Source organism: Rattus norvegicus, chromosome 2 (assembly GCF_021556685.1).
Source record: "Rattus norvegicus strain SHRSP/BbbUtx chromosome 2, alternate assembly SHRSP_T2T, whole genome shotgun sequence".
Lineage (NCBI taxonomy): Eukaryota > Metazoa > Chordata > Mammalia > Rodentia > Muridae > Rattus > Rattus norvegicus.
The window spans coordinates 79,600,715-79,620,441 of record NC_141535.1 but is presented as its reverse complement, the minus strand read 5'-3'; positions in this window follow the sequence as shown (position 1 = coordinate 79,620,441).

The window sequence follows — 19,727 nt, the reverse complement described above, 5'->3', positions numbered from 1 at the left end:
GAAAGGAAAGCACAGATCACTAGACTTTCAATATCAGAAGTCTAAAGTATGTGACCTAAAACATTATTTTATATCAGATGACACCTACTCATTGCACAGCAGGGAGAATAATAGATGTTATTTAAAAAGTGTTGCATGGATTCTTATACCTTAAAATTAAACACTCTGAAAGAGCAGAATCAGTGTGAAACTTCTGTAATTGATCCACAGTTGAGACAGGAAGTCTTTGTTAACTAGTGGAAAGCAGCCACCATGCTTGTCTCCCTTCAGTTCTTTTCTAATACTTTCTGTTCTACTCCATCTTCCAGGGAAGTATTGATTTTTAGCTTTTCTATCTATGGTGTGTTGTTATGAAGTTTGCCTTCTATTATTTTTCAGAACTAGAAATAGACTATTAACTATTTTAAGACCACTACCCTTATGAAAATACTAATTTAATTAAACAAAGGCAATGTGATTAAAATGATAACATGCAGGATATGCCATGACATGATTTTATGTATTTTAGTTTTGCTTCTCATGGCTATTGCTATTATTATATCTTAATAAGTAACCATTTTACCATTTAAATTTTAATTGGTTTCTAAAATCAGTCAATGTGGACTGAATGAAAAAATTCACACAAAACTTCTAGGGATATTTTTTTCTCTCCCATGTCTATCACCAGACACACTGGAGTTTTTACTGAAACAAGTCCAAAAGGAGTACTGCAGTTCAGGCAGGCGAAGCTGACGGGTTCCTGAGTTAGGTTCCAGGTCATTAGAGATGTGAGTGAAGTGTCTCTGCACCCGACTCTTGCTGTGTTGGGGGATCATTTCCCATTGTCTTGCCTCCTTCACTTTGGCTTTGACAAGTAGACCCTCTTTCCTCTCTGCCTCTGATTGTCCCTAATTTTATCAAAGTGTGGACTGGAGAAGGTTAATTTCAGTCATTCTCTTGTGTCAACTGGAACCAATGAAGTGTTTCTATCATGCTTACTTGCATTTAAATTTTTGTCAGTAAATGCTGAAGAAAACATCCCAATAGTTTATATTCTATCCTTGTGGAGGGAGTATATTTTAAAAGCAGAAATCCCCTGAGCATTGAATGCTCGGGATGGATTGTGATAAACAGAACCATAGGAAACCCCCGTATCACAGCCAGTTCTAAGTGGAGATGCATGAAGACTTGGCCTTTGAGAATTATTTGAGAAAGTGTGTGTGTGTGTGTGTGTGTGTGTGTGTGTGTGTGTGTGTGTGAACTATTTCTTTCTTTCCCTATTATTTTCCTGTTGAGACTGAGTCTTACTATGTAGACCAGACTAGGATATTCTAGATTAACCACAAACCCACAATTCTCTTGTCTTAGCTTTCCTTAACACTGTCAATCCTAAGATTATGCTCATGTACCACAATATCTTAGTTACTTTTCTTTTGCTGTGAAGAAACATCACCACAATATTAGCTTATAAAATATATCATTTAATTGGGAACTTGCTTACAGTTTCAGAGAATGAGTTAATAAGTTTATGTTGGAGAGTATAGCAGCAGGCAGGCAAATATGGTACTAAAGCAGTAGTTGAGAGGTTTACAATCTGATCAACAAGCAGTTGGCAGAGAGAGCTAGACTAAGATTGGTGTGGAATTTTGATAACCCAAAGCCCCCCTGTGACAGAACTCATCTAACAGGGCCATACCCCTAAATCCTTCCCAAACAGTTCCACGACCAAACACCAAAATAAGTCTATGAGGTAGCCACTCTTATTCAAACTATCAGGCACCATGCCCCTTGCCCCCCATAAGAAACAGTTCTCTTACATTTTGTCATCCTTTGGACCGAAAACAATCAAGATCTAAAACTTCTTTGGTGCTCATTTTATTTAACATATCACTATGAATTTTACTTATAAGCTCATTCTTTCCAGAAATCAAAGAAGGTAAGTTATATTACATTATATTTAATGGAGAGGCATCCAGACCTTCTGTTAACAGTATAGTTATGATCTCATCAAGATAGTTATAGTTCAACATAAAGAAAACGGCATCTTGCATAATACATTATTGTTATAAAGTTAAATATAGAGTGTAGATTAAATGGAAACCAGAACACTTGGAATGTGTTCTCACCACTAGGTGAACTATGTCCCTGGTATGTACAAGGTATATTTATATAGGGTGATGAGCTTCATTGGAAAAAAAGTCAGGCCCAATGTTTCTTCTTAAAGAAATTCATAAAGATATACTGAAAACAAACAAAACCTGCATGGTACAGAATTCTGTATCTCACATTACTGTGCTTATCATGAAAGTACAAAATAATCTATGGGGAGAATCACAAACTATATTAATGTTGTGTTCATAAATAGAATGTCTCTCTATAGTGAGTATAATCTTTAAAGATGAGATCTTTAGTATCCTCTTGTGAAAGAGATCAAATAGGAAAAAGATAAGACATGAATCTTACCTCAAGTCAGTTTTGAATAACTTCTCACATTGCCAATATTATACATATTCTCAAAGCACCACTTAAAGAAAAAATTATTTTCTTAAATTTTGGTTTGACAGAATAATCAGTTTCATTCTAACATATTCACTATAGGTGACTAGAAAGTTTACTCAGTGGTTAAGAGCATAGGCACATATCCTGAGCAAGTCACTTCTCTTTGCCTTCTCTACTTCTACCTTGCCACTGCCATCTGAAAATCCACAAACTTAGCTCCAGACAGGTAGCCATGCCTTCTCTTCATTTGATTATCCCCTATGCCTGGCCTACCTCTATATCCATGATTTGAGAGTCATTTTTTTCTGCTAGTCCAATTAAACTGATCATCTGCCAGGTTCATCTGGCCTATCTCAAGTATATCCTGTACTTGTGCAATCTAAAGAAGGCCAGATTACCATATCAGACACACAGCCAAAGTAACAAATCCACATACGTACATAAAAAGCAAGCAAGCAAGCAAACACCAACATGAATGATAAGTTCTCTAATAAGAGCTACTTAGGTAAACCTCAGGGCACAGAATTTAAAAGAAAAACCATAAACTTTATCAAAGAATTCAAGGAATTTAAAGAATACTTGAACAAATACTTTATTCAACTTCAAGCAGATAACAATAAATGTTTGAGTGATATCCAAGAAAATAAAAATACACTTGAATGAAATAATGAAGATAATTCCAGACTTGAAATTTGAACTCAGTAAAGATGTCTTAGTGTCCTGTTTCTGTGAAGAGATATTAGGACTATAGCAACTCTTATAAAGGAAAGCATTTAATTGTGGCTGGCTTACATTTTAGAGGTTTAGTCCATCATCTTCATGGTGGGAAGCATGGCAGCACTCAAACATGGATCTGTAGGCAGGAGAGAGAGAGAGAGAGAAAGAGAGAGAGAGAGAGAGAGAGAGAGAGAGAGAGAGAGAGAGAGAGAGAGAGACAGAGACAGAGAGAGAGAGAGAGAGAGAGAGAGAGAGAGAGAGAGAGAGAGAGAGAGAGAGAGAGACTGGGTGGGCCTGGCTTGAGTTTCTGAAATCCCAAAGCTCACCTGAGTGACACACTTCTTCCATAAGGCCACACTTATTCCAACAAGACAATGCCTCCTAATAGTGTCATTTCCTATGGGGGTCATTTTTTTATTCAAACCATCATAAAAAGATAGAACATTGAATAGAATACAAGCTGAGCTGAAGATGGAGTTGAAAAATTCAATATCCCAACTTAAAACTTGAGAAAGCCTTACAAGTAGAATGAACCAAGGGAATGAGTCTAAGTGGGGAAAGACGGTTCTCTCATGGGGTATATCTGGAACTAGGTTTGTGGTTTTGAGTAAAACAGAAGATTGACTAGAGCACTCAAAAAGTAGAGAATCTTGAAAGAATAAAAATTTAAAAATGAAGAAAATGAAAACAAATTTAAGAAAAACCCACAGTGTAGAACTGTTCAGGAAATTTGAGACATCATTAAGAGACCAAATCTTTGTGTTATAGGCATAAAAGAGAATTCTACTTAGTTGCATAGACCAGATCTTTAATGAGATTACAGAAGAAAACTCTCTCAAACTAAGGGAAGACACACCCATATAGATACAAGAAGTACACTGAACCACAACTAGAAAAGAACAAGGAAGAAGACTGAGTGGTGGTGTCTCTGAGTTCAACACTAACCTCATCTACAGAGCTAGTTTCAAAATAGCCAGGGTTGTGCAAAGAAACCCTGTCTTACAAAACCAAAACCAAAACCAAAACCAAAACCAAAACCAAAGAACAAGAAAGAAACACTCTATGGTATATCATAGTCAAAATAATAAATGTACAGAACAAAGAAGAGATATAAAAAGCTTCAAGAGAAAAAAATCACATACAAAGGAAAAACAGAACAACAGCTGATTTCTTGATGGGAACTCTGAAGGTCAGAAGAGCCTGGAGTGATGCATTCCAAGTTTGAGAAGTGGACTATCACCAATCTAGACTACTCTACTGATCAAAATGATTAGGCTTAGTTGGAGAAAGAAAAAACTTCCATTACAGAGATAACCTTTAAAAATTCATGATCATCAAAACTACTAAAAAGAATATTGGAACCAGTATTTCAACCTGAAGAGAGGAATTATCACACTATAGAAAGACAACAAAAGTGATAATTTAATGAAGAATAAACCAGCAAAAATACCAAAGACTGCAATTTACACATATCTTTCAACAACAGCTATAAATATTACTGAACTCAACTCTATAATCAAAAGGCACATGCTAGCTGAATGTGTCAAGAAACAAATTCCAGTCTTTTGTCTTAAGAAATACATCTTGGCTTTAAAGATAAGCAGCACTTTGAAGTGAGAGAATGGGAAAAAGTATTCCAAACAAATGCAATCAAGGAGCAACTGGGCGTTGCCACCCTATTATCTGATAAAATAGACTCCAGATTAAAACTCATCAGAAGTGACAATGAAGAGTACTTCTTTCTAATCTTAGGGTTAATCAATCAGAAAAATATGAACATTCCAAACATATATACATCAAACACTGGTAGACCCAATGGTATGCACTTATTGATAAGCGGATATTAGCCCAAATGCTCAAATTACCCAAGATGCAATGTGCAGACCACATGAAACTCAAGGAGGATGACCAAAATGTGGATGCTTCACTCCTTCTTTAAAAGGGGAACAAAAATGTCCATAGGATATGGAGAGATAGGGAGGCAAAGTTTAGAGCAGAGACTGAAGGAATGGCCAGTCAGATCCTGCCCCACGTATGGCCCATATATATACAGCCACAAAAACTAGATAAAATGGATGAAGCTAAGAGGTGCATGTTGACAGGAACTGGATATAGATCTCTCCTGAGAGACACAGCCAGAACATGTCAAATACAAAGGCGAATGCTAGCAGCAAACCACTGAACTGAGAACAGGACCCCCTTTGGGAGGGATTAGAGAAAGGACTGAAAGAATTGAAGGAGCTTGCAACCCCATAAGAACAACAATGCCAACCAACCAGAGCTTCCAGGGACTAAACCACTACCCAAAGACTATACATGGACTGACCCAGGGCTCCAACTGCATATGTAGCAGAGAATAGCCTTGTTGGGGCACTGGTAGAAGGGGAAGCCCTTGGTCCTGCCAAGGTAGGACTCCCAGTGCAGGGGAATGTGGGGGGGGGAGGCGGTAAGGGTAGTTGCATGGTGGGGGAGGGGTTAGGAAGCTGATGGATAGGAAACCGGGAAAGGGAATAACATTTGAAATGTAAATAAGAAATACCCAGTTAAATAAAAATGTAAAAAAAACCAAAAACCAAAAACTGAAACAAAACAAAAAAGAAATCATCACAAAAGTAAAAAACAAAAGCAAACTGATGGAATTAATACATAAATTAATACATACCAAATAATAGGCAATTTTAATACTCTGCTTTCCCTAGTAGATAGGTCATCTGGCTAGAAAAATAAAAAAAAAAAAAAACCTCAGAATATTTGACATACCAAATGGACCTAGCAGTTTTTTTTTTTACAGAATATTTCACCCAAATGCCAAAGATATATCTTTAATAAGTTTGTAGACTCATGGAGATTAAGCAATTCATTGCTGAATGATGAATGGAAAAGGAACAAAATCAAGAAAGAAATAAAAATATCCCTGAAACTAAAACCCTGTGACATATTAAAAGCAGTTTTAAGGAGGGAGTTTATAATCTTTTTTTTTTATTTTTTTATTAACTTGAGTATTTCTTATATACATTTTGAGTGTTATTCCCTTTCCTGGTTTCCGGGCAAACATCCCCCTCCCCCCACCCCTTCCATATGGGTGTTCCCCTCCCAACCCTCCCCCCATTGCCGCCCTCCCCACCACAGTCTCGTTCACTGGGGGTTCAGTCTTAGCAGGACCCAGGGCTTCCCCTTCCACTGGTGCTCTTACTAGGATATTCATAGCTACCTATGAGGTCAGAGTCCAGGGTCAGTCCATGTATAGTCTTTAGGTAGTGGCTTAGTCCCTGGAAGCTCTGGTTGCTTGACATTGTTGTACATATGGGGTCTCGAGCCCCTTCAAGCTCTTCCAGTTCTTTCTCTGATTCCTTCAACGGGGGTCCTATTCTCAGTTCAGTGGTTTGCTGCTGGCATTCGCCTCTGTATTTGCTGTATTCTGGCTGTGTCTCTCAGGAGCGATCTACATCCGGCTCCTGTCGGTCTGCACTTCTTTGCTTCATCCATCTTGTCTAATTGGGTGGCTGTATATGTATGGGCCACATGTGGGGCAGGCTCTGAATGGGTGTTCCTTCAGTCTCTGTTTTAATCTTTGACTCTCCCTTCCCTGCCAAGGGTATTCTTTTTCCTCATTTAAAGAAGGAGTGAAGCATTCACATTTTGATCATCCGTCTTGAGTTTCATTTGTTCTAGGGATCTAGGGTAATTCAAGCATTTGGGCTAATAGCCACTTATCAATGAGTGCATACCATGTATGTCTTTCTGTGATTGGGTTAGCTCACTCAGGATGATATTTTCCAGTTCCAACCATTTGCCTACGAATTTCATAAACTCGTTGTTTTTGATAGCTGAGTAATATTCCATTGTGTAGATGTACCCCATTTTCTGTATCCATTCCTCTGTTGAAGGGCATCTGGGTTCTTTCCAGTTTCTGGCTATTATAAATAAGGCTGCGATGAACATAGTGGAGCACGTGTCTCTTTTATATGTTGAGGCATCTTTTGGGTATATGCCCAAGAGAGGTATAGCTGGATCCTCAGGCAGTTCAATGTCCAATTTTCTGAGGAACCTCCAGACTGATTTCCAGAATGGTTTTACCAGTCTGCAATCCCACCAACAATGGAGGAGTGTTCCTCTTTCTCCACATCCTCGCCAGCATCTGCTGTCACCTGAGTTTTTGATCTTAGCCATTCTCACTGGTGTGAGGTGAAATCTCAGGGTTGTTTTGATTTGCATTTCCCTTATGACTAAAGATGTTGAAAATTTCTTTAGGTGTTTCTCAGCCATTCGGCATTCCTCAGCTGTGAATTCTTTGTTTAGCTCTGAACCCCATTTTTTAATAGGGTTATTTGTTTCCCTGCAGTCTAACTTCTTGAGTTCTTTGTATATTTTGGATATAAGGCCTCTATCTGTTGTAGGATTGGTAAAGATCGTTTCCCAATCTGTTGGTTGCCGTTTTGTCCTAACCACAGTGTCCTTTGCCTTACAGAAGCTTTGCAGTTTTATGAGATCCCATTTGTCGATTCTTGATCTTAGAGCGTAAGCCATTGGTGTTTTGTTCAGGAAATTTTTTCCAGTGCCCATGTGTTCCAGATGCTTCCCTAGTTTTTCTTCTATTAGTTTGAGTGTGTCTGGTTTGATGTGGAGGTCCTTGATCCACTTAGACTTAAGCTTTGTACAGGGTGATAAGCATGGATCGATCTGCATTCTTCTACATGTTGCCCTCCAGTTGAACCAGCACCATTTGCTGAAAATGCTATCTTTTTTCCATTGGATGGTTTTGGCTCCTTTGTCAAAAATCAAGTGCCCATAGGTGTGTGGGTTCATTTCTGGGTCTTCGATTCTATTCCATTGGTCTATCTGTCTGTCTCTGTACCAATACCATGCAGTTTTTATCACTATTGCTCTGTAATACTGCTTGAGTTCAGGGATAGTGATTCCCCCTGAAGTCCTTTTATTGTTGAGGATAGCTTTAGCTATCCTGGGTTTTTTGTTATTCCAGATGAATTTGCAAATTGTTCTGTCTAACTCTTTGAAGAATTGGATTGGTATTTTGATGGGGATTGCATTGAATCTGTAGATTGCTTTTGGTAAAATGGCCATTTTTACTATATTAATCCTGCCAATCCATGAGCATGGGAGATCTTTCCATCTTCTGAGGTCTTCTTCAATTTCTTTCCTCAGTGTCTTGAAGTTCTTATTGTACAGGTCTTTTTCTTGCTTGGTTAAAGTCACACCGAGGTACTTTATATTATTTGGGTCTATTATGAAGGGTGTCGTTTCCCTAATTTCTTTCTCGGCTTGTTTCTCTTTTGTATAGAGGAAGGCATCTGATTTATTTGAGTTAATTTTATACCCAGCCACTTTGCTGAAGTTGTTTATCAGCTTTAGTAGTTCTCTGGTGGAACTTTTGGGATCACTTAAATATACTATCATATCATCTGCAAATAGTGATATTTTGACCTCTTCTTTTCAGATCTGTATCCCCTTGATTGCCTTTTGTTGTCTGAATGCTCTGGCCAGAACTTCAAGAACTATATTGAATAAGTAGGGAGAGAGTGGGCAGCCTTGTCTAGTCCCTGATTTTAGTGGGATTGCTTCAAGTTTCTCTCCATTTAGTTTAATGTTAGCAACTGGTTTGCTGTATATGGCTTTTACTATGTTTAGGTATGGGCCTTGAATTCCTATTCTTTCCAGGACTTTTATCATGAAGGGGTGTTGAATTTTGTCAAATGCTTTCTCAGCATCTAATGAAATGATCATGTGGTTCTGTTCTTTCAGTTTGTTTATATAATGGATCACGTTGATGGTTTTCCGTATATTAAACCATCCCTGCATGCCTGGGATGAAGCCTACTTGATCATGGTGGATGATTGTTTTGATGTGCTCTTGAATTCGGTTTGCCAGAATTTTATTGAGTATTTTTGCGTCGATATTCATAAGGGAAATTGGTCTGAAGTTCTCTTTCTTTGTTGTGTCTTTGTGTGGTTTAGGTATAAGAGTAATTGTGGCTTCGTAGAAGGTATTCGGTAGTGATCCATCTGTTTCAATTTTGTGGAATAGTTTGGATAATATTGGTATGAGGTCTTCTATGAAGGTTTGATAGAATTCTGCACTAAACCCGTCTGGACCTGGGCTCTTTTTGGTTGGGAGACCTTTAATGACTGCTTCTATTTCCTTAGGAGTTATGGGGTTGTTTAACTGGTTTATCTGTTCCTGATTTAACTTTGATACCTGGTATCTGTCTAGGAAATTGTCCATTTCCTGAAGATTTTCAAGTTTTGTTGAATATAGGTTTTTATAGTAAGATCTGATGATTTTTTGAATTTCCTCTGAATCTGTAGTTATGTCTCCCTTTTCATTTCTGAGTTTGTTAATTTGGACGCACTCACTGTGTCCTCTCATTAGTCTGGTTAAGGGTTTATCTATCTTGTTGATTTTCTCAAAGAACCAACTTTTGGTTCTGTTGATTCTTTCTATGGTCCTTTTTGTTTCTACTTGGTTGATTTCAGCTCTGAGTTTGATTATTTCCTGCCTTCTACTCCTCCTGGGTGTATTTGCTTCTTTTTGTTCTAGAGCTTTTAGGTGTGCTGTCAAGCTGCTGACATATGCTCTTTCCTGTTTCTTTCTGCAGGCACTCAGCGCTATGAGTTTTCCTCTTAGCACAGCTTTCATTGTGTCCCATAAGTTTGGGTATGTTGGACCTTCATTTTCATTAAATTCTAAAAAGATTTTAATTTCTTTCTTTATTTCTTCTTTGACCAGGTTATTATTGAGTAGAGCATTGTTCAATTTCCACGTATATGTGGGCATTCTTCCCTTATTGTTATTGAAGACCAGTTTTAGGCCGTGGTGGTCTGATAGCACGCATGGGATTATTTCTATCTTTCTGTACCTGTTGAGGCCCGTTTTTTGACAAATTATATGGTCAATTTTGGAGAAAGTACCATGAGGAGCTGAGAAGAAGGTATATCCTTTTGCTTTAGGATAGAATGTTCTATAAATATCTGTTAAGTCCATTTGGCTCATGACTTCTCTTAGTCTGTCGACATCTCTGTTTAATTTCTGTTTCCATGACCTGTCCATTGATGAGAGTGGGGTGTTGAAATCTCCCACTATTATTGTGTGAGGTGCAATGTGTGTTTTGAGCTTTAGTAAGGTTTCTTTTACGTACGTAGGTGCCCTTGTATTTGGGGCATAGATATTTAGGATTGAGAGTTCATCTTGGTGGATTTTTCCTTTGATGAATATGAAGTGTCCTTTCTTATCTTTTTTGATGACTTTTAGTTGAAAATTGATTTTATTTGATATTAGAATGGCTACTCCAGCTTGCTTCTTCTGACCATTTGCTTGGAAAATTGTTTTCCAGCCTTTCACTCTGAGGTAGTGTCTGTCTTTGTCTCTGAGGTGTGTTTTTTGTAGGCAGCAGAATGCAGGGTCCTCGTTGCGTATCCAGTTTGTTAATCTATGTCTTTTTATTGGGGAGTTGAGGCCATTGATGTTGAGAGATATTAAGGAATAGTGATTATTGCTTCCCGTTATATTCATATTTGGATGTGAGGTTATGTTTGTGTGCTTTCATTCTCTTTGTTTTGTTGCCAAGACGATTAGTTTCTTGCTTCTTCTAGGGTATAGCTTGCCTCCTTATGTTGGGCTTTACCATTTATTATCCTTTGTAGTGCGGGATTTGTAGAAAGATATTGTGTAAATTTGGTTTTGTCATGGAATATCTTGGTTTCTCCATCTATGTTAATTGAGAGTTTTGCAGGATACAGTAACCTGGGCTGGCATTTGTGTTCTCTTAGGGTCTGTATGACATCAGTCCAGGATCTTCTGGCCTTCATAGTTTCTGGCGAGAAGTCTGGTGTGATTCTGATAGGTCTGCCTTTATATGTTACTTGACCTTTTTCCCTTACTGCTTTTAATATTCTTTCTTTATTTTGTGCGTTTGGTGTTTTGACAATTATGTGACGGGAGGTGTTTTTTTTCTGGTCCAATCTATTTGGAGTTCTGTAGGCTTCTTTTATGTCTATGGGTATCTCTTTTTTTAGGTTAGGGAAGTTTTCTTCTATGATTTTGTTGAAGATATTTACTGGTCCTTTGAGCTGGGAGTCTTCACTCTCTTCTATACCTATTATCCTTAGGTTTGATCTTCTCATTGAGTCCTGGATTTCCTGTATGTTTTGGACCAGTAGCTTTTTCTGCTTTACATTATCTTTGACAGTTGAGTCAATGATTTCTATGGAATCTTCTGCTCCTGAGATTCTCTCTTCCATCTCTTGTATTCTGTTGGTGAAGCTTGTATCTACAGCTCCTTGTCTCTTCTTTTGGTTTTCTATATCCAGGGTTGTTTCCATGTGTTCTTTCTTGATTGCTTCTATTTCCATTTTTAATTCCTTCAACTGTTTGATTGTGTTTTCCTGGAATTCTTTCAGGCATTTTTGCGATTCCTCTCTGTAGGCTTCTACTTGTTTATTAATGTTTTCCTGTGTTTCCCTAAGGGAGTTCTTCACGTCTTTCTTGAAGTCCTCCAGCATCATGATCAAATATGATTTTGAAACTAGATCTTGCTTTTCTGGCGTGTTTGGATATTCCATGTTTGTTTTGGTGGGAGAATTGGGCTCCGATGATGGCATGTAGTCTTGGTTTCTGTTGCTTGTGTTCCTGCGCTTGCCTCTCGCCATCAGATTATCTCTAGTGTTACTTTGTTCTGCTATTTCTGACAGTGGCTAGACTTTCCTATAAGCCTGTGTGTCAGGAGTGCTGTAGACCTGTTTTCCTCTCTTTCAGTCAGTTATGGGGACAGAGTGTTCTGCTTTCGAGCATGTAGTTTTTCCTCTCTACAGGTATTCAGCTGTTCCTGTGGGCCTGTGTCTTGAGTTCACCAGGCAGCTTTCTTGCAGCAGAAAAGTTGGTCTTACCTGTGGTCCCGAGACTCAAGTTCACTCGTGGGGTGCTGCCCATGGGCTCTCTGCAGTGGCAGCAACCAGGAAGATATGCGCCGCCCCTTCCGGGAGCTTCAGTGCACTAGGGTTTCAGATGGCCTTTGGTGTTTTCCTCTGGCGTCCGAGATGTGTGTGCAGGGAGCAGTCTCTTCTGGTTTCCCAGGCTTGTCTGCCTCTCTGAAGGTTTAGCTCTCCCTCCCACGGGATTTGGGTGCAGAGAACTGTTTATCTGGTCTGTTTCCTTCAGGTTCCTGCGGTGTCTCAGGCAGGGGTCCTGCCGCTCCTGGGCCCTCCCCCACGGGAGCCCAGAGGCCTTATACAGATTCCTCTTTGGCCAGGGATGTGGGCAGGGGTGGGCAGTGTTGGTGGTCTCTTCCACTCTGCAGCCTCAGGAGTGCCCACCTGACCAGGCGGTTGGGTCTCTCTCTCACGGGGTCTGGGAGCAGAGAGCTGCTGCAGGCCGGGACCCGCGGGTCGGGAGTTTATAATCTTTTTTTTTTTTTTTTTTTTATTAACTTGAGTATTTCTTATATACATTTCGAGTGTTATTCCCTTTCCCGGTTTCTGGGCAAACATCCCCCTCCCCCTTCCCCTTCCTTATGGGTGTTCCCCTCCCAACCCTCCCCCCATTGCCGCCCTCCCCACCACAGTCTAGTTCACTGGGGGTTCAGTCTTAGCAGGACCCAGGGCTTCCCCTTCCACTGGTGCTCTTACTAGGATATTCATTGCTACCTATGGGGTCAGAGTCCAGGGTCAGTCCATGTATAGTCTTTAGGTATTGGCTTAGTCCCTGGAAGCTCTGGTTGCTTGACATTGTTGTACATATGGGGTCTCGAGCCCCTTCAAGCTCTTCCAGTTCTTTCTCTGATTCCTTCAACGGGGGACCCATTCTCAGTTCAGTGGTTTGCTGCTGGCATTTGCCTCTGTATTTGCTGTATTTTGGCTGTGTCTCTCAGGAGCGATCTACATCCGGCTCCTGTCGGTCTGCACTTCTTTGCTTCATCCATCTTGTCTAATTGGGTGGCTGCATATGTATGGGCCACATGTGGGGCAGGCTCTGAATGGGTGTTCCTTCAGTCTCTGTTTTAATCTTTGCCTCTCCCTTCCCTGCCAAGGGTATTCTTTTTCCTCATATAAAGAAGGAGTGAAGCATTCACATTTCGATCATCTGTCTTGAGTTTCGTTTGTTCTAGGGATCTAGGGTAATTCAAGCATTTGGGCTAATAGCCACTTATCAATGAGTGCATACCATGTATGTCTTTCTGTGATTGGGTTAGCTCACTCAGGATGATATTTTCCAGTTCCAACCATTTGCCTATGAATTTCATAAACTCGTTGTTTTTGATAGCTGAGTAATATTCCATTGTGTAGATGTACCCCATTTTCTGTATCCATTCCTCTGTTGAAGGGCATCTGGGTTCTTTCCAGTTTCTGGCTATTATAAATAAAGCTGCAATGAACACAGTGGAGCACTTGTCTCTTTTATATGTTGAGGCATCTTTTGGGTATATGCCCAAGAGAGGTATAGCCGGATCCTCAGGCAGGTCAATGTCCAATTTTCTGAGGAACCTCCAGACTGATTTCCAGAATGGTTTTACCAGTCTGCAATCCCACCAACAATGGAGGAGTGTTCCTCTTTCTCCACATCCTCGCCAGCATCTGCTGTCACCTGAGTTTTTGATCTTAGCCATTCTCACTGGTGTGAGGTGAAATCTCAGGGTTGTTTTGATTTGCATTTCCCTTATGACTAAAGATGTTGAACATTTCTTTAGGTGTTTCTCAGCCATTCGGTATTCTTCAGCTGTGAATTCTTTGTTTAGCTCTGAACCCCATTTTTTTAATAGGGTTATTTGTTTTTCTGCAGTCTAACTTCTTGAGTTCTTTGTATATTTTGGATATAAGGCCTCTATCTGTTGTAGGATTGGTAAAGATCTTTTCCCAATCTGTTGGTTGCCGTTTTGTCCTAACCACAGTGTCCTTTGCCTTACAGAAGCTTTGCAGTTTTATGAGATCCCATTTGTCGAATCTTGATCTTAGAGCGTAAGACATTGGTGTTTTTTTATCTGTATATATATATTTATATTTATATAAAAAGACCAATAATAGCAGTGTATTATGCCTCAACAGCAGCAACAGCTTTTCCAGGTTCTGCAGTCATCTGAACAAAACTGTAGAGACATCCAGCACACTCCATTTAAAAAAAAATGTAAAAAAACAAAACCCGAGAATACAGCACAGTTCTGTTACTCTTGTGGTACCTGGCACCATTTTTTTTTTAAAATTAGCTTCTCAATCATCATCTGGAAAGAAAACATTCTGCGCAACATCATTAAAAACAGCTCTGATAAAGCACGGTCACTACTACGTATCATAAAGCAGGTACAAGCCATTTTACATCCACAGAGGTATGATACAGTACTGTCCTACATCTATAATACTAGAGGATACAATTTAAAAGGCATTATTTGAGACTTGATTCTACTTTTCCAGCAGAGGGCCCAAAGGATGGTGTGACACAGCTTTGTAAAGAAACATACTCTAGACAGGATTTCCTTTCACTAGTGGCACAGTTCTAAGGATTCATTCTCTCCATGAATGTCAGCTAAAACCGTTATTAAAAAAATGAAATATCCCTAAAACAAAACCGTATAACCACCGGATTCACATGAAGATGACCTAGTGGAGACAAGCTGGACCTCACCTTACCAACAAGCTATCAAATCTGTTATGTTTAAACAGTGAGACCTCTAAGGAAGGAGATGCCAAGTAGTGCTTCAGAGCTTCGGACCACAATCAAACACATCATCCTTTTCAACAGAAGCAGAAGCTCATCTGAATATGCTCAAGGATGCTGACATCAACATTTAATCATCTCCTCACTCATCCAGGAAGAAGGGGAGATCAGTTACTACTGTACTTTATTGTGTTCAACCAAATCACCATGTTACAAAAATAGCAAGCTGCCATAATAAAAAATAAGGCTCCTCTATCCAGCACCAGATAGCATCATTTTACTTTCAAGCCTAGAAATTGCACACTTGTATATAAACCAACCGAAGATGAGGATTGAGAGTTCATCTTGGTGGATTTTTCCTTTGATGAATATGAAGTGTCCTTCCTTATCTTTTTTGATGACTTTTAATTGAAAATTGATTTTATTTGATATTAGGATGGCTACTCCAGCTTGCTTCTTCTGACCCTTTGCTTGGAAAGTTGTTTTGCAGCCTTTCACTCTGAGGTAGTGTCTGTCTTTGTCTGTGAGGTGTGGTTCCTGTAGGCAGCAGAATGCAGGGTCCTCATTGCGTATCCAGTTTGTTAATCTATTTCTTTTTATTGGGGAGTTGAGGCCATTGATGTTGAGAGATATTAAGGAATAGTGATTATTGCTTCCCGTTATATTCATATTTGGATGTGAGGTTATGTTTGTGTGCTTTTCTTCTCTTTGTTTTGTTGCCAAGACAATTAGTTTCTTGCTTCTTCTAGGGTATAGCTTGCCTCCTTATGTTGGGCTTCACCCTTTATTATCCTTTGTAGTGCTGGATTTGTAGAAAGATATTGTGTAAATTTGGTTTTGTCATGGAATATCTTGGTTTCTCCATCTATGTTAATTGAGAGTTTTGCAGGATAGAGTAACCTGGGCTGGCATTTGTATTCTCTTAGGGTCTGTATGACATCTGTCCAGGATCTTCTGGCCTTCATAGTTTCTGGCGAAAAGTCTGGTGTGATTCTGATAGGTCTGCCTTTATATGTTACTTGACCTTTTTCCCTTACTGCTTTTAATATTCTTTCTTTATTTTGTGCGTCTGGTGTTTTGACTATTATGTGACGGGAGGTGTTTCTTTTCTGGTCCAATCTATTTGGAGTTCTGTAGGCTTCTTGTATGCCTATGGGTATCTCTTTTTTTAGGTTAGGGAAGTTTTCTTCTATGATTTTGTTGAAGATATTTACTAGTCCTTTGAGCTGGGAGTCTTCACTCTCTTCTATACCTATTATCTTTACGTTTGATCTTCTCATTGAGTCCTGGATTTCCTGTATGTTTTGGACCAGTAGCTTTTTCTGCTTTACATTATCTTTGACAGTTGAGTCAATGATTTCTATGGAATCTTCTGCTCCTGAGATTCTCTCTTCCATCTCTTGTATTCTGTTGGTGAAGCTTGTATCTACAGCTCCTTGTCTTTTCTTTTGATTTTCTATGTCCAGGGTTGTTTCCATGTGTTCTTTCTTGATTGCTTCTATTTCCATTTTTAATTCCTTCAACTGTTTGATTGTGTTTTCCTGGAATTCTTTCAGGGATTTTTGTGTCTCCTCTCTAAGGGTTTCTACTTGTTTATTTATGTTTTCCTGGAATTCTTTCAGGCATTTTTGCGATTCCTCTCTGTAGGCTTCTACTTGTTCTCTAAGGGAGTTCTTCACGTCTTTCTTGAAGTCGTCCAGCATCATGATCAAATATGATTTTGAAACTAGATCTTGCTTTTCTGGTGTGTTTGGATATTCCATGTTTATTTTGGTGGGAGAATTGGGCTCCGATGATGCCATGTAGTCTTGGTTTCTGTTGCTTGTGTTCCTGCGCTTGCCTCTCGCCATCAGATTATCTCTAGTGTTACTTTGTTCTGCTATTTCTGACAGTGGGTAGACTGTCCTATAAGCCTGTGTGTCAGGAGTGCTGTAGACCTGTTTTCCTGTTTTCTTTCAGTCAGTTATGGGGACAGAGTGTTCTGCTTTCGGGCGTGTAGTTTTTCCTCTCTACAGGTCTTCAGCTGTTCCTGTGGGCCTGTGTCTTGAGTTCACCAGGCAGGTTTCTTGCAGGGGAAAAGTTGGGCCTACCTGTGGTTCCAAGGCTCAAGTTTGCTCGTGGGGTACTGCCTAAGTCCTCCCCACGGCGGCAGCAACTGGGAAGATCTGTGCTGCTCTTTCCGGGAGCCTCCGTGCACCAGGGTTCCAGATGGCGTTTGGTGTTTTCCTCTGGCGTCTGGATGTGCAAAGAGTGCAGTCTCTTCTGGTTTCCCAGGCGTGTCCGCCTCTCTGAAGGTTCAGCTCTCCCTCCCATGGGATTTGGGTGCAGAGAACTGTTTATCTGGTCTGTTTCCTTCAGGTTCCGGCGGTGTCTCAGGCGCAGGGGTCCTGCCGCTCCTGGGCCCTCCCCTACAGGAACCCAGAGGCCTTATACAGTTGCCTCTTGGGCCAGGGATGTGGGCAGGGGTGGGCAGTGTTGGTGGTCTCCTCCCCTCTGCAGCCTCAGGAGTGCCCACCTGACCAGGCGGTGAGGTCTCACTCCCACGGTGTTTGGGAGCAGGGAGCTGCTGCGGGCCGGGATCCGCAGGTGTAGGACTTCCGGTAAACACAGGAAGTGCCGGGAGTTTATAATCTTTTTTTTTTTTTTTTTCTTTTTTAAAATATTTATTTATTTTACGTATGAGTATACTGTTGCTCTCTTCAGACACACCAGAAGAGGGCATTGGATTCCATGACTGATGGTTGTGAGCCACCATGTAGTTTCTAGGAATTGAACTCATGATCCCTGGAAGAGCAGTCAGTGCTCTTAACCGCTGAGGTGTCTCTCAGCCTCAGCAATATCCTTTAAATAAAATTGGATATGTAGATCAGGCTGGGCTCTTAAAGATCACCTCATCTTGATATTAAAGGTGTGGGCCACCACATCCGGCCTGCATATATTTTGTTTGTCATTGTCAATACTGTGTATTGCTATGTAGTGCAGAATGCCCACAGAAATACATTGAGAGCATGAAGGTATTTCTCCATAAGAGGTCCTGCCAGTTAAAAGTCGAACTTAAAGAACATACAGGTTGAAGTGTGATCATATCATTTTGCTTTAAAATAACAAGGTTGGCACTTCAGGGAAAGCACCAAGTAGATTTCCTTTGCCCAGGACAGTGGTATAGTGCATTGATATAATTCCATTTCTGTCTAAAGCCAACATCTCCAGAATGCACAGACGCTTTTCAAATCAAGTTACACCACTTTCTATTTTTGTTGGAGTCAGCTGCCAGTAAGCAAGATATTCCTGGGAGCCTCCCCTGCCCCCCACTATCACCCCACCCTTCTTTTTTTTTTTTTTTTTTTACATCCCCCTCCCCCCTCCCCTTCCTTATGGGTGTTCCCCTCCAAACCCTCCCCCCATTGCCGCCCTTCCCCCCATAGTCTAGTTCACTGCGGGTTCAGTCTTAGCAGGACCCAGGGCTTCCCCTTCCACTGGTGGGGAGTTTATAATCTTAAGTAGCTACAACTCTCCCCAAAACCCAACTCCCCAAATCAAACCAAACCAAACTGAAAGAGCAGAAAGAGCAGAAATAAAGCCAAAGAAATGACTCAATGACGCGTCTCAAGAATTTGAAAAAAACAAGACCACACCACACCTTTCAAATAATAAGTAAAATAAATACAAATTTGAATGTCTGTTTTGAAGTAAAAGTCCTATAAAATCCAACACATAGTCATGGTTACAAAGAATACTTTCAACGTAATTGGAATTGAAAGGAGCTTTATCCTGTTTATAGTAGAGTTTAAAATTTCTTTAAAATATAAAGGGAATAAAAGGAGCAAGAGAAATGAGAGGTGAGAACAGGTTGATGGATTCACACTATTTAACCTTAAAATTAGACATGAAAAGACATTGATCAAAACATGGTGATATTGTCCCCAAGTTAGACACTTTGATTCATTGAGCATAATAGAGCCTTCAGAAATGACAAGCTTATACAAGTTTTGTAGAGGAAGCTTAAGGGTTCTTTGGAAGGTCATGTAGATGATGTTTTGCTCGGGCAAATACACAAAGGACTATTTTTCTGAAGTGGACACAGGTGAAAGGCTAAGGCAGACTCATGAAGGAAAGTTTAGCTGAGGCAGACACAGGAGAAAGGATGTTCTGCTAAAGCAAGAATCATGAGGAAGGATTGTTCACTAATGACACACGTCTTGGTCTGCCTTACATTGCCTAGTTGAGCAGAATTCCATAGGGAATCCATAGAGAGGGACACACCAAACAACTTCTGGGGGTGTGCCGCAGGTTCTTGCCACGTCTTCTGATTGGGCTGATTGGCAGAGTGATGTCAGCTAAGACAGACTCATGTGCTGAGGCAAAACTTGTGGAAAATATGTGATGTTTGGAAACAGCATAAAAGGGACTTGATGGACAGTGATGGCAGCTGAGCTTGGCTGGCTTATGCTCCATGTCCCTCCCGCTGACTTGGGCAGAGGCTGAGGCCCTGGTTGTCTCGGTTAGGTAGTGTCACCACTGTTGATTTGTGTTTGTTATCCCAACTCTACTAAACTGGATTGCTGGTGTGTCCATGAATCGGGAGTTGCTCTAAAGAACCTTTCTAAACAGGTCCACTTTCTCCATATTCTTTCTTTTCCACGAAGCTACAAGGGAGGTTAAAGCATTTAAGAATCATCATTAAAATTAAGGGTTGAACAAAAAGTAAAGATACAAAGTTTATTAATCTATTTTTCTATAGGTGCACCAAGTTAATTCAATGTGCTACAAATGAGCCTGGAATATGTGTATTATTATTAATAGGAGAATAAGTAAATTTCAAACTCCTACCTCCATCAAAATCAATAAAAACTAATGAAAGATATTCAGAAGAA